Here is a 16,190-nt window from a genome sequence, read left to right as displayed (position 1 = left end):
CCTACATACTCTATAATCTCATGTGGCAACACTCTCCTCCTTGCACACCAAGCTCCACTTCACTGTCATATTTTCAATGCCTTGAAGTAACTAAGCTCTTTCCTGCTTTACTTCATGTTTTCCCTCTGCCTAAAATGCTGTCATTTGACTGAATAAAATAAATAAATGAGTGAATGAATAAATGTATGAATAATGCCAAATTCATTATCATTTTATCCAAACAACTCCTCTTCTGGACCTTTCCCTCCCAAGCACTCACGTCATGCTGGACTTCACTTTCTCCCTCTCCCTGGATATGTGATTAGTCGCTATACACAATAGATTCTCCTATGTGAAGTTTCCCGCATGTAGCCATTCCTTTCCTTTACTACCCTAGCCTCAGCTCGTGACACTGGGTGTTTTGTGCAATAGTCTTCTAACTGAACTTTGCCAATACTTCTTTCATTTATTGTTTCACAAATTATCTCCTTTGACTCGGACCTCATGCCAGGCACTGCATTAGGTGCTTTGGAGACAATGATGGATAAGACAGATATATTATCTATTCTCCTGACGTTTCCCATAGCTTATGTATTTACATATTATACTACTGACAGATTAATTTTCCTTAAATGCCACAAGTTTCCACCCCTTTAAAAATCTTCTATAGCTTCTTGTTGTCTAGAGAAAATAGTTCAAAATTCTTAGTCTAATATTTTCATTCCTACAAATTCATCTTCCATTATTCACTTGAGTGTCGCCGCTATGCCAGCTATAGATTTCCTGCTTGTAAATGTGCCATACTATCTCCTGCCTTGGTTCTTCTGCTTGAGCCAGTCCCCCTATCTAAAATGCCTTCTCCCTAACTTTTATTTAGGTCTCACTTTTTCCCCCTCCAGTTTTGTTGAGGTACAATTGACAAATAAAGATTTTATAAATTTAAGTTGTAAACATGACATTTTGTTATATATAAACATTATGAAGTGATTACCACAATCTCACTAATTAACATAGCTACCACCTCACATAGTTACCTGGTTTTTTTGTTGCTATTGCCGCTTTTTGGTTTTGGTGATGAGAACGCTTAAGATCTACTCTTAGCATATTTCAAGCATACAATACCTTATTGTTAACTATAGTCACCATGCTGTACAGTACATCTCCAGAACTTATTCATTTTATAACTGAAAGTTTCTACCCTTTGACCAAAATCCCCCATTCTCCCCCTCCACCCAACTACCGGCAACCACCGTTTTACTCTCAGTTTCTATGAGTTCAACTTGCTTAGATTCTACACGTAAGTGAGATGATTGAGTACATATCTTTCCGTGTCTAGCTTATTTTACTTAGCATAATGTCCTCAGGTTCATCCATGTTGTCACAAATAATAAGATTTCCTTCTTTTTTTAAACATTGAATAATATTTCATTGCAAATATATATAAATATAATAAATATATAAATAACATTTTCTTTATCCATTTATCTGTTAAAGGACACTTATGATGTTTCCATATCTTGCCTATGGTGAATGATGTTTCAATGAACATGGGAGTGCAGATATCTCTTTGAAATACTGATTTTATTTCTTTTGGGTACATATTGAGAAAAGGGATTGATGGGTCATAATCTTTTGAGAAATTTCCAAACTGCTTTCCATAATGGCTGCACAAATTTGTAATCTCACCAACAGTGTACAGGAGTTCCCTTTTCTCCAAATCCTCACCAACACTTACTATCTTTTACTTTTTGAAAATAGCAATCCTAACAGGCATGAAGTGATATCTCATTGTGATTTTGATTTGCATTTCCCTGATGATTTGTGATGTTGAGCACTTTTCCATGTACCTGTTTGTCATTTGTATGTTGTCTTTGAAAAAATAGACATTCAGGTCTTTTGCCCATTTTTAAACTGTTTTTTGTTTTGTTTTATTTTGTTTTCTGCTATTGAGGTTGAGGTTATATGACTTCCTTATATATTTTGGTCATTAACTTTTCATCAGATATATAGTTTCCAAATATTGTCTTCCATCCCATAGGTTGCCTTTTAATTTTGTTGTTTCTTTTGTGGCACAAAATATTTTTAGTTTGATGTAGCTCCCCTTGTTTATTTTTGCTTTTGTTGACATGTTTTTGGTGTTATATTTACTAAATCATTATGAAGACCAATGTCAAGGTGCTTTTCCCCTATGTTTTCTTCTAGAATTTTTGGTTTCAGGTCTTGTGTTTAATCCATTTTTAGTTTGTTTCTTTGTATGATAAAAGGGCCCAATTTCATTCTTTTGCATATGGCTATTCCATTTTCCTAATACCACTTATAAAAGAGACTATGCTTTCCCCTATTGTGTCTTCTTGGATACTTTGTACAAGATTAGTTGACCATATTTCCTTATTTCTGGGCTCTCTGTTCTGTTCCACTGGTCTGTGACTGTTTTTATGCCAGTACCATATTGTTTTGATTACTATAGTTTTATAAGAGAATTTGAAATCAGATAGTGTGATTCCTCTAGCTTTGTTCTTATTTCTCAGGATTCCTTTGGCTATTCAGGGTTTTGTGGTGCCATACAAATTAAAAAAATTTTTTTTTCTATTTCTGTAAAATATGTCACTGTAATTTTTATAGGGATTGCATTGAATCTGAAGATTGCTTCGAGTAGTATAGACACTATAACAAACACTATTTCTTCTAATCCATGCACCCGGGATATCTTTTTATTTATTTCAGTCTTCCTTAATTTCTTTCATTAATCTTTTATAATTTTCAGTGCACACATCTTTCACCTACTTAAATTTATTCCTAGGTATTTTCTTCTTTTTGATTCTACAATAAATGCAATTGTTTTCCTAATTTCTTAATAAATTATTAATTTTTCATGTATTCTATTGTTAGTGTCAGAGGCACAAGTAATTTTTATACGTTAAATTTGTATCCTGCATCTTTACTAAATTCTTTTATTAGTTCTACCAGATTTTTGGTGGAATCTTTAGGGTTTTCTATGTACAAGATCATGTTATCTACAAACAGAAACTATTTAATTTCTTTCCTAGTTTGGATATTTTTCTCTCTTTTTCTTGCCTAATTACTATGGCTAGAACTTCTAGCACTATGTTGAATAGAAATGATGAGAATGGGCATCCTTGTCTTGCTTCTGATTTTGGAAGAAAAGCTTTCAACTTTTCACCATTGAGTATGATAGTAGCTGTGGGGTTGTCATATATGGCCTTTATTTTGTTGAGGTACTTTCCTTTTATACCCTTTTTGATAAGAATTTTTATCATGAAATGAGGCTGACTTTATAGAATACTTCTTCTGTATCTATTGAGATGATGATATAATTTTTATCCTTCATTCTTAAATGTGGTGTATCACATTTACTGATTTGCATAAGCTGAACCATCCTTGCAACCCAAGGATAAATCCACTTGATTGGGGTGAATGATCTTTTTAATGTACTGTTGAATCTCATTTGGTAGTATTTTATTTAGGATTTTTGCATCTATGTTCATCAGGAATACTGATATATGGTTTTTTTTCTTTTAGTGTCCTTGTCTAGCTTTGATATCAGGGTAATACTGGCCTCATAAAAGGAATTTGGAAGTGTTCCCTCTTCTTCAGTATTTCAGAAAAGGTTGAGAAGAATTCATACTAATTCTTCTTTAAATGTTTGATAGAATTCACCCATGAATCCATTTGTTTCTAGGCTTTTTATTGTTGGGAGATTTTTGTTATTGGTTCAATCTCATTACACATTATTGGTCTGCTCAGATTTTCTGTTTATTCATGATTTAGTCTTGGTAAGATGTAGTTTCTAAGGATTTATTCATTTCTTTCAGGTTACCCAATTTGTTGGCTATTCATCCTATTCTCTTATGATTCTTTGTATATACATTGGATCAGTTGTAATGTCTCCTCTTTTATTTCTGATTTCATTTGAGTATTCTCTCTTTTTTTCTCAGCCTAACTTTGTCTATTTTGGCTGTCACTAAAATTGTTTAGTTTGTCAATTTTGTTGATTTTTGTCAGTGTAGGTTTGTCAATCTTGTCTTTTAAAAAACTTTAGTTTTGTTGATCTTTCCTATTATTCTTCTAATCTCTATTTTATTTATTTTTTGCTCTGATCTTTGTTATTTCCTTCCTTCTGCTAACTGTGAGCTTAGTTTGCTCTTTTTCTACTTCCTTGAGGTATACAGTTAGGTTGTTTTCTGAGATCTTTCTCTTTTCCTAAAATAGGTGTTTATTGTTACAAGTGTCTTTCTCAGAACTACCTTTGCAGCATCCCATAAGTTTAGGTATGTTGAGTGTCCATTTTAATTTGTCTCAATGTTTTTAATTTCCCTTTGGTTTCTCTTTTGACCCGTTGATTGGGTCAAATTTCCACATATTTGTGAGTTTTCCAGTTTTCCTCTTATTTACTTCTAGTTTTATACCATCATGGTTGGAAAAGATACTTGATATGATTTCAATATTCTTGAATTTATTGACTTGTTTTATGACATAATATATGATCCATCCTGGAGAATGTTCCATGCACACTTGAGAAGAATGTATATTCTGCTACTGTTGGATGGAATGTGCTGTATATGTCTGTTGGTTCCATTTGGTTTATAGGATTGTTTAAACCTAATGTTTCCGTATTGATTTTCCGTCTGGACGAGCTATTCATTGTTGACAGTTGAGTATTAAAGTCCTCTACTATTATTGTATTATTTCTCCTTACCAGTTCTGTTAATATTTGATTTATACCAATATTACCAGTTAATGTTGTACTAATGACAGTGTATTGGTATTATCAGTTTATGTTAATATTATCAGTTCTGTTAATGTTTGTCTTATATATTTAGTTGCTCCAATGTTGGGTGAATAAATCTTTACTATTGCTATATCTTCTTGATGAAGTGATTCTTTTATCATTAAACAATTATCTTCTTTCTTTTATTGTAACAGTTTTTTATTTAAAGTCTATTTTTTCTGTTATAAGTACAACCACTCCCGCTGTCTTCTGGTTACCATTTTCATGAAATATCTCTCTCCACCCTCTGTTTGCAGCCTATGTGTATCCTCAAAGCTAAAGTGAATCTCTCACAGGAAGCATATAATTGTCTTCTTTTTAATTCATTCAACCACTCTATTTTTTAATGGGAGAATTTAATCCATTTAAAGTCACTTTTGATGGTAAAGACTTATCATTTTATTTTATTTTTTAAAGACAGAGTCTTGCTCTGTCACTGAGGCTGGAGTGTAGTGGCACAATCACACATCATAGCTCATTGTAACCTTGAACTCCTGAAACTCCTGGGCTCAAGTGATCCTCCCACCTCAGCCTCCAGAGTAGCAACGGCTACAGGTGTGTACTCCCATGCCTAGCTAATTCTTTAAAATTTTTTGTAGAGACAGAGTCTTGCTATGTTGCTCAGGGTAGTCTCGAACTCCTGGCCTCAAGTGATCCTCCTGCCTCAGCCATCCAAAGTGCTGGGATTATAGACATGAGCCACTGTGCCAGCCTGCCATTTTGTTAATTGGTTCTGACTATGTAGTAGTTTTCTTGTACCTTTTGTCCTCTCTTGCAGTCTTCCTTTGTGGTTTGATTTTTTTTTTTTTTTTTTTTGCAGTGGTATGTTTGATTCTGTTCTCTTCATCATTTTGTATACACTATAGATTTTTGCTTTGTGGTTACCATGAGGCATACATAAAACATCTTATAGTTATAGCAGTCTGTTTTAAGCTAATAACAGCTTCACTTCAGTTGCATACAAATACTATACTTTTGCCTCTCTCTGACCCCAAATTTTATGGTTTTTTTTTTTAGTCACAATTTACATCTTTTATATTATGTATCCACTAATGAACTAGTATAGTTATACTTTTAGTACTTTTATCTTTTAACCTTTATAGAGTTAAAAGTGACTTACATACCACCATTACATATGAGAATATCATGAATTTGCTATATTTATCAAACATAAAATATCAAATATTATACTATAATACTATAAATACTGTAAATATTATAGTATAATATTATACTATATATTTACCTTTACACGCAAATTTTATGCTTTCATATATTTTCATCTTAGTAACTGTGTCCTTTTATTGCAGCTTGAAGAACTCCATTTAGCATTTCTTGTTAAGACAGGTCTAGTGGTGATAAACTCCCTCAGCTTTTGTTTATCTGGGAAAGTCTTTATCTCTCCTTCATTTCTGAAGGTCAGCTTTTCTGGAGAAAGTATGGTTGATTGACAGTTTTTTCTTTCAGCCTTTTGAATATATTATCCTATTCTTTCTTAGTCTGTAAAATTTCTGCTGAGAAATCTACTGACAGCCTTATGAAGATTCTCGTGTCTGGTGTGTCACTTTTGTCTTGCTGCTTTTGAAATTCTTTTTTTTTTTTTTTTTTGACTTTTGACAATTTGATTATATATATATGTCTCTGTCATGACTTACTTGGGTTGAGAATGGGAACTTTTGAGCTTCATGAATCTGAATGTCCATATCTCCCAAGGTTTAATAAGTTTTCAGCCTTATTTCTTAAATAAGCTTTCTTCCCTTTTCTCTCTCTTCTATTTCTGAGGCCCCTGTAAATGCATATATTGTGGCACTTAATGCTGTCTTATAAGTCCCATAGCTTTTTTTTTTTTTTACTTTTTCTTTCTTTTTTCTCCACCAACTAGATAATTTCAAAAGGCTTGTCTTTAAGTTCACAGATTCTTTCTTCAGCTTGATTGACTTTGCTGTTGAAGTCCTCTACTGCATTTTTCATTTCATTCATTGTATTCTTTAGCTCCAAGATTTCTTTTTGGTTCTTTTCATGATTTCTATCTCTTTGTTGAATTTCTAGTTTTGTTCATGGATTATGTTCCTGATTTTGTGGAGTTATCTACCTGTGTTCTCTTGTATCCCACTGACCTTTTTTAAAATAATTATTCTGAATTCATTTTCAAGCAATTCATAGACCTCCATTTATTTGGGGTCAGTTATAAGAAAATTATTGTGCTCCTTTGGTAGTGTCATGTTTCCTTGACTTTTAGTATTTCTTGTGGCTTTGCATTGATATCTGCACACTTGAGGGAGCAGTCACCTATTCCAGACACTACAGATTAGCCTCAGTGGAGGAAATACTTTCACCTCCAGGAAGGTGTGGGAATGCCAATTGGGTGAGGTACAGCAGCTCTGGTTTCAGAGAGTGTGCTGTGGTGTACTCTTCATGCCGCTCTATCATTGAGGTCAGCACTGGGGACAACTCTAGGAGTCCTAGACAGCCAAGGCTACATATATCTGAAGTTATGGCAGCAGCAGCAAAGGCTGTTGGGATCCTTGGTGGCAAAGACTTCTGGGATCTCCCTGTTAGCTCTTTTTCCCCTAGGGAAAGAAGTCCTAACCAAGGGGATCCTTCTTGGTGCCAGGTCTGGTATGGCCTGCAGGCAGTTGTAGCAGCACTGGATTCTGGGGTACGAGTATTCAGAGCAGCAGCAGAGATGGGCCCTAGAACTCTGGGGTGTTCCCCAGTGGCATGGGCTCTGGTGAGAGGATGAAGTGCATTGGTGGCTTGGGCCACAGAAGGCAGGGCACAGCAGCAGCATGGCCCCAGGCCAACATTTCCAAAAGTTTTAACCCATTCCAGCATCAACTTTAAGTTCCAAATCTCATCTAAACATCACCAACTCAAAAAGTTACAAATTGTATCATCTAAATCAGGTGTTGCTGAAATCTGTATAGTCTATCCTGGGCAAAATTCCTCTCCATCTCTGGACCTATGAAACTAGGAAACAAGTTATCTAAATACAAGTATCTAAAATACAAAGGTGGGCTAGGCATAGGATAGACATTTCCATTCCAAAAAATATTAAATGGAAGGAATAAAGAGGTCACCAATCCCAAAGGAGTCAAAACTGAGCAGGGCAAATTTCGTTAGGTTTCAAGCCTTGAGAATAATCCTCTGTCACTCAACACACCCTCGGGGCCCATCGCCGTTCTGCCTTTTGGGTTTGTGGTAGCCCTATCCTCTGAGTCCATAGTGGTCTATCCTTTGGACCTACAGTGGGCCTCAGGATCATTCTTTCATTTTCTTAAATGGTAGCAAATATTTACAGCTGACTAGCTCTATTGGCCCACTTTCTGTCTGTAGAAGTTTGGAAGTCTGATAGGGTTCTCACATTTCATCCTGCTTCTATCCTTTTAAAAGTTCAAGCTGGCAGTCTGCAGATTCAACATTCTCAAAACCCTTGTGGTTCTCCTGTGGGGGTCCAGGGATTCATGCCATTAGACAAAAGGGTTCTCCACAGATTTCCCATGAGTAACTCATTTCTATTTTTGGCTTCTGGTGAGGTGGTTGAGTGTATCCATGAGTCATGCTTTATCTCTTCAGCAAAGGTTGTCCAGCCACATCCTTGGTCTTCTCTCTAGAACACACTTCCTAACAGAATTTCCTAACTTTAGCATCCTTTGCAATCTGGGTAGACTGATAACTTCCAAAATAAAAGTGCTTGCTCATTTTTATCTAACAGTTCCTTTCTTATCTTATCTTTTTGCATGTATTTATTTGACTATAGGCAGCAAGGAAAAACCAGCCTGCATCTTTAATACTTTTCTCGGAAGTCTGCTTTTATTTCTACTCAGAAATATTCAAGCTATTGCTTACAAATTAGGCTTTCCATACAACAAAGAAAACATGATTCAGCCAACTTTTCTGCCCGTATATAAAAGATGACCTTTCCTTCAGCTTTCAGTAACACATTCTTCATTTCCTTCTAGCAACATTCTGTTTACAGCAGTATTTGTATTCTCTTAGACAATAGAAGCTTTCTCTACCATGTATCCTACTTCCTTCTGAGCCCTTACCAGAATCCAGAAGTTTTCTATCCTCTGCTTCAAAATTCTTCCATCCTTGGGTAATTGCACATTACCTAATTCCACAGTCTCTTCCACAGTTTTAGGTATTTGTTACAGTAGCACCTCACTTCTAGTCACCAAATTATGTATTCATTTCCTAGGGCTACCTTAATAAAGTGCCACAAAATTGGTGTCTTAAAAAATAGAAATTTATTCTCTCACAGTTCTGGAGGCCAGAAATCTGAAATAAAATTTGCATTCCCTCTGAAGTCCCTACGGGAGAATTCTTCCTTATCCCTTCCGGCTTCTGGCAGCTCTAGGTGCTCCTTGACTATGACTGCACCACTCCACTTTCTGCCTCTGCCTTCTCTTTTCGTTTTCTCTTCTGTCTCTTAGAAGGACATTTGTCATTAGATTTGGGACCTACCTGGATAACCCAGGGTGATCTCTTTTCAAGATCCTTAATTACATTTTCAAAGATGCTTTCTCCCAGTAAGGTCACATTCACAGGTTCTAGGGGTTGGGATGTGAACCTATCTTTCTGAGAACCATTTGACCTACTACAACTTCCCAAAAAGATTCTCACTTAGGTTCATGAGATTCTAGGCCAAAGACACTCACTGCAGCACTGTTTGTGTCAGTGGGGGGTTGTATGTCCACCACTTGGACAGTATGTAGATAAAATATGGTGGATACTCACTATATCGGAGACATTTATGGCTCACTGGCTGCCAACGCACTTCTCACATTTCCTAGCCTCTCGCACAGTTGGTCGGGCCATTCAACAGTTTTGGTCAATGTGCTGTGAATAGCAGTGATATGCGTACTTCAAGTCTGAAGAATGTAAGAATGGATATGGATTCCCTAAATTTTTTTCTTCTCTCATTTAGCAACCCTGAAAGTCATAATTTCCCAGTGACATAGCTATGAAATGGAAGTAGAAGGGACCTCTGAGTTGTGGCTTAAAAAAGAGCTTCCCTGACCAGGCATGGTGGCTCACACCTGTAATCCTAGCACTTTGGGAGGCCTAGGTGGGCAGATTGCTTGAGCCCTGGAGTTCAAAACCAGCCTGGGCAATGTGAAGAAACCCTATATCTACCTAAAATACAAAAATTAGCTGGGTGTGATGGCTTATGCCTATAGTCCCAGCTAAGGTGGGTGGATCACTTGAACTTGAGAGGTGGAGGTTGCAGTGAGCTGAGATCACACCACTGCACTCCAATCTGGGTGACAGAGCAAGACCCTGTCTCAAAAACAAAGAAACAAACAAAAAAATAGAGCTTCCATGACCTATGAAGGGAACAACCAGACTTACAGAGGATTCCACATGAATAAACAATCAACAGGGCGGGGCACGGTGGCTCATGCCTGTAATCCCAGCACTTTAGGAGGCCAAGGAGGGCAGATCACCTGAGGTCAGGAATTCAAAACCAGCCTGACCAACCTGATGAAACCCCATCTCTACTAAAATACAAAAATTAGCTGGGCATGGTGGTGCATACCTGTAGTCTCAGCTACTAAGGAGGCCGACGCAGGAGAATTGCTTGAACCCAGGAGGCAGACGTTGCAGTGAGCCAAGATTGCACCACTGCCCTCTATCCTGGGTGACAGAGCAAGACTCCATCTCAAAAAAAAAAAAAACATTTATCTATTAAGCCACTATGATTTGGGAGTTTTTACTTCGGCATAACCTGGGCTACCTTGATTAATGTGCACACCATGAGATACTATCATTTGTTAGGAGCAACAGATTAGAAATATACATAGCCTCATAGATAGATCTTAAAACCATAGTGCTTAATGAAAAAGTAGGAAAGAGGCTAGAAGGGATACTATAATATCATTTACAGAATTTAAAATAAGTGCATACAGATAAAATGGACATTCCACAAGAACACATCCAAATGAAAAGATACACATTCAAATGGGGGTAGGGGAGAGGAATTAGGGTTAAAAAGGAAATCAGTTCTTCTATCAAATAAGGGATTTGCGAGTTCTAATAATGTGCTAAGACCTAATGTGTGTGTGATACTGTGCTAAAACCCAAGGAAGATGAGTAACCAGACGTTTGGCCCTTCTAGGCCGAAACAGAATCTGAGGCAGGCTGGTCTAGGGTAGCACTCTTGGGAGAGACAGGAGAGAAGTCTGAGGCCTGCTGAGAGATAGCGGGTAAAGAGAGAAAGAGAAGAGCCAGCAAAGGTGCCTGAGGAAGAGGAGTTGGAAAAGTTGAGAAGGTAAATAGTCAAGTGAAATGTAATAGGTTCTTGATAAACAATGCGGCTGGGAGCATGGAAAGGAAGGTGTTGATAAAAGAGATACATTAAGATAAAGTGCAGTTAAATCCATCATTTTTACCACATTGTACAAGTCCAATGTGGTTTGGCCAAGTTCATCTCTGCTCAGCCCACACTCCAGACACTGGTCTCTCAGATGTTTTTTTTTTAACTGTCTCAGGGCTCAGGTACTTGCAGTTTCCTTTATCATCCCCCTTCTTTTCACGGCCCTTCTCATCATTCAAGTGGTCTCTCTGAGAGGCCCTCTCTGGCTACATTTTCTAAAGTAGCTTCCACTATCACTCTCTCTCCCACTGCTTTATTTTCAGCACTACTCACTACCTGAAAGTAAAGTATGTCTTTACTTTCTATTATCTCTCTCCACAAGACTGCAAGCTCCATGAGAGCAAGCCCTTGTCTTGGTTATTCACCATCATATGGACAGTGGGTGGCACACGGTAGATACTCAATAAATATTTCCTCCATTAATGGCTTGTGAAGAAAGCTAAGTGGACTCAGATATGTTCCACCCAAGTGATGGAGTATATGGAGATGCTGTTAACTGAGAGGAATGGTGAGAAAGGGAAGATGTTTTGAGGATGTTCAGTTTTGTAAATGTTGGGTTTTGAGGAAACCCATGACATATCCAGGCAGAGGTTGTCAACAGGTCATGAGTCAAAAATTGGGTGAAACCTGTAGCTTTGGGAGCTGTTGGCAGGTCACCGTTGAAATCTTGAGGAGAAATGAGGTAGCAGAAAGAAAGTATACACTGCCAATTGAACGAGGTCATTATACGCAATGCTTAAGCTCCACTGTGGAGCCTAATCTTAGATGTATGAGATCTGGCTCTGAATTCCACTTCCATGTAAAAAATACAGAAGCAAGATTCTACCACATTTGCCCATTGTCTGACAAATTGAGACAGAAACAATCCCTGTCATCCAGGGAGCTTATGCTTAGCTAAAACATTCCATGTACGCTGAAGTTAGGAACACCAATTTCCTAGCCCCTACTACCTAAGAAGCATTGTTCTGGCTTGGAGTTGCCCACCAGAGCCATCTCAGGCTACAAAGGCTGAAAGATTACAAGAGCCAAACATCAGTTTTGAAGAGAAAGTTATCCTAACAGTTCTGTTCAGATCAAGATGAACTTTAAATAATCCATATCCACCACAGGCTTCTTACTAAGCAGTTCAGGATTCTGGTCAAATTGCCCACAGTCAGACTGAAAAGAGAAGGGAAATGATGATCCTAAGCACTAAAATAACTCGTCTCTGGTTGCACATTAGAATCACCTGGGAAACTTGAAAAACAAACACTGCCTGATTCCCACTCCATGCCAATTAAGTCAGAACCTCTGGGGGTGGGCCTTGGACATCAGTATTTTCTTAAAGTACTACAGGTGATTTTCATGTACAGCTGGTTTCAAAGTAAAAATGTGTCACTGGAAAAATGTTCCTTTCTTCTTCCCCCTCTTTCTTTCCTGGAAATAATGAGAGGACATAAAAGTCATCTCAGCATGTATACCTCCCCATTGGTCAGACTTTGGCCATTATTAGCTCCTCTTGAGCTCTGCCCAAGAGTGGCAGCTGGATGAGTCAGTTATCTCCCTGTTCTCAAGGAACCACTGGAACCTTGGGAACCCACTGGGGAAATAAGCGGGAAGGAGGGTGAGTAGATCAGACCCCACGAGCAGTGGGATAGTTTTGCTATAACTGCTGACTCATTTAGCTGGCATTTCCCTTTTCCTCTTCCTTTGCCGTAACAATAGTCAAATCCTAGAACATGAGACCTGTGAGAGGTCTAAGTCCTCGCCTCATCTAAGAATCCTGTTAGTAGTGATGGTGGTTATGGGGACATTGCAGAGTAATGAAGTGACCCATCCAGATCACATGTGTATTCCATGCCTCATCCTATCCCCCCACCATTTACCTGCCTCCTGGAGACATTCAGAGAATAGGCACACTAATACACCTCAAGTATTCTAGCTACCTCAAGGGTATGGATGGACCTCAAGTATTCTAGCTACCGCTTAGTGAGGGGTCAGGTCTAGAATTAATTTTCAAACTTCTTCAGAAGAACAAGTGTGTCACATTCCAGGAGTGGGAAACATAATGGCCTTAAATACTGTGTTGAATGACAACTGAATGAAAGTATTTGACACAACCCACCATTGCATCAATCTTTTTTCTTTTTTTTTTTTTTTTTTGAGATGGAGTTTCGTTCTTGTTGCCCAGGCTGGAATGCAATGGTGTGATCTCGGCTCACCACAACCTCCGCCTCCCGGGTTCAAGTGATTCTCCTATCTCAGCCTCCTGAGTAGCGGGGATTACAGGCTCATGCCACCATGCCCAGCTAATTTTTGTATTTTTAGTAGAGACAGGGTTTCATCATATTGACCAGGCTGGTCTTGAACTCCTGACCTCAGGTGATCTACCCACCTCGACCTCCCAAAGTGCTGGGATTACAGGCATGAGCCACAGCGCCCAGCCCATTGTGTCATTCTTCAACCCATCTTCTTAGTGACAGGATATGTTCCTGGTTGTCCTCCTACCTTTCTAAAGAATAGTTCCTTCTCCATTGCCTTCTCTGCTCCTCTTCCTCCTCACACTAGCCTCACACTTTTCTTGGGGTGAGGGGGTGGGGTCCTGAGGCTTCTCTGCAGAGTTAGAGGTCTCTTCGGGACCGCTTGAAACATGATCCAGCCCTAGTCCCTTATTTGGCAGGACTGGAAACTGAGGTCCAAAAAGGATAAGTAATCTACACAAAGTCATGGGGATAATTGAGTGACACAGTTGGGACTAGAACCTAGGTCTCCAGATCTCCAACTGCATTCACTGCTCAGTTCACCTTACCACTGACTTGAAAACAGGAAGAAAAACACCAAAGGGTGTTGCTGATCTATATGAAGCTCTTTATTCTTCATCTTCTAAGTCCTTGTTATTCAAAGTGTAGTCCATAAACAGCAGGCACTATCTAGATGCTTATTGAAAATGCAGAATCTCAGGCCTCACCTAGACCTACTGAAAGAATCAGAATCTGCATTTTAACAAGATGCTCAGGTGATTCTAACACACATTAAAATTTGAGAAGCACTTTTCTAAATCACCATTTAGGTATTCATTCATGCAAGTATTTACTCAACATCCTGTGTAAAACAAAATGATAGGCACTGAGAAGTTTATACTACCAGAAAAATAATACCAATAGAACTTGTTTTAACACTTTAAAAATTTTAGAAATAATGGCAAATTAAGGTATTTAGTTGGATACCACTGACACATGTGGATATGATAGTCAATTTCTACATCAAAATAATTTTAGGTTTAAATATTGTAATAACATGATAAAAATAAAAATCTGAACACCCATCATCCTGGTATCAAGTGCATGTGTCAATTTCCAAAGCTCTCAAATCATTCTCCACTGCTATCCAAAGCCTTTGCTTAAATCAAAACCATGACGCACAACTGACTCTGGTTTTGTGTCAAAGCAAAGGACGGAGTACCAATTCTGTTCTCTTTATTGCAAAATTCCTGGCACAGAATAACTTTACTACCCTAGCAATTGTTGCACCTTTCCCAATTTCCTTGATCTTCATGTTGTCAAAAAATGATTTCTGGCGTGGAATTAAGCAAACCCGAAGCACACCTGATGTCTGCCAACTTTCCTTCTCCCTTCTCTTATTAACACTGAATTTCAAATCAAGAGCCTTGGCCTTTCCTTGTTTCTTGGCAACAGAGCTTCCAGAGGAAGTGCAAGAGTGAGGACACACACAAAGACTGCAACAGAACAAAGGCAGAGAAGACAAACATAAGCACAGGGAAACATAAAACCCTGAATGTGGGAACAATCAGGCCCCCATTGATATAATGACATTATTTATCAAACCCCAGGTGTCACAGCTCCTCTGTCCTCTGCTCTAGTGCTGTCTTTGTGTGTTCATGCAACAAACAGTATTTGTAACATTCTGGATGATGTTTCTAATAAGCTGCTGACTGTAAATAAGATCAAGTCTGAACTCACAGAAACAAAAGCCTTTGGAGTAAATATAATTGAGAAGAAAAGCAATACATGTACAAGACAGTTATATCAATACAAGCTCTGATGTGACAAAGTAACCACATGAGGAACCAACATGATAAGCACACAGATTCTCAAAGAAGATGCCCAGACTAGAAGCAAGGCGAGAATTGTCCTTCTTCTCTCTCTGAAGACTGGCCTTTTTTACTTATCCATTTTCATGGCAGGCAGAAGATGGCCACTCTACAGCTCCCAAGCTTACACCTTACAGCCAGGACTATGGAGAAGAACCATCTCTCACAGTCACAACTCTGAGTTCCCAATACAGGAAATGATTTGTCAGGTGTCTGTCCCTGCACCAATCAGCAGTAGCCAAGATCTGTCAGCAATGCCTGACTGCTAGGAGTCCATGGCTGTGGACCATATAGAGGAGAGGTCTTCAAACAGAATATTTGTTGACTTGTGACCTGGGCAGATAAACCAATAGGTGTCCACCTGGGAACAAAGAGATGCAGCAACAAACATGAGTATCAGCCAGCAGCAGCACCAAATCCAGGACTATCTGCCTGAGCCAGGGGCCTGGCTGGAAGCTCACTGTCAGAGTTATGTGTAGGCAGAACAGCAGCATTTCATAGAAGTTTAGAGGGAATAGTCACTCAAGGCTAAAATGCTGGAATCTTCTCAAACTCACATTCCTTCACCTTTTAAGTCTGTTAGATATTCCATATCTGGTTGTTCATTTGTTTGTTTTATCATTTTAGTGCCTTCTTCTCCTGAAACTCACTTTGTCCCACCCTCTCCACTGGGGCTACTACTCTCATAGTGCAAATACTCATCTTCTAGTACAAATACATCCAGACCAGAGTCAGGAACGAGAAGCCTCTAGTCAGTCTTCAATTTTCCCATTATGGTCCCTTCTTTGGGTTTATTTTCTAAAGAATGAACAAACATGGTATTATTCAACTAAGGGCTGAATGTTAAAATACAAGTTTCATTGTGGCTCTAGAAAGTTGAGGCCTGAAGTGAATGTGGATCATGTTCTGGACCAATTCTGATGTGTTGATAAAGCTATCATACAATACACCTG

Source organism: Pongo abelii, chromosome 6 (assembly GCF_028885655.2).
Source record: "Pongo abelii isolate AG06213 chromosome 6, NHGRI_mPonAbe1-v2.0_pri, whole genome shotgun sequence".
NCBI classification, from domain to species: domain Eukaryota; kingdom Metazoa; phylum Chordata; class Mammalia; order Primates; family Hominidae; genus Pongo; species Pongo abelii.
The sequence above is the reverse complement of the archived record's forward strand: the minus strand, read 5'-3'. Positions refer to the sequence as shown.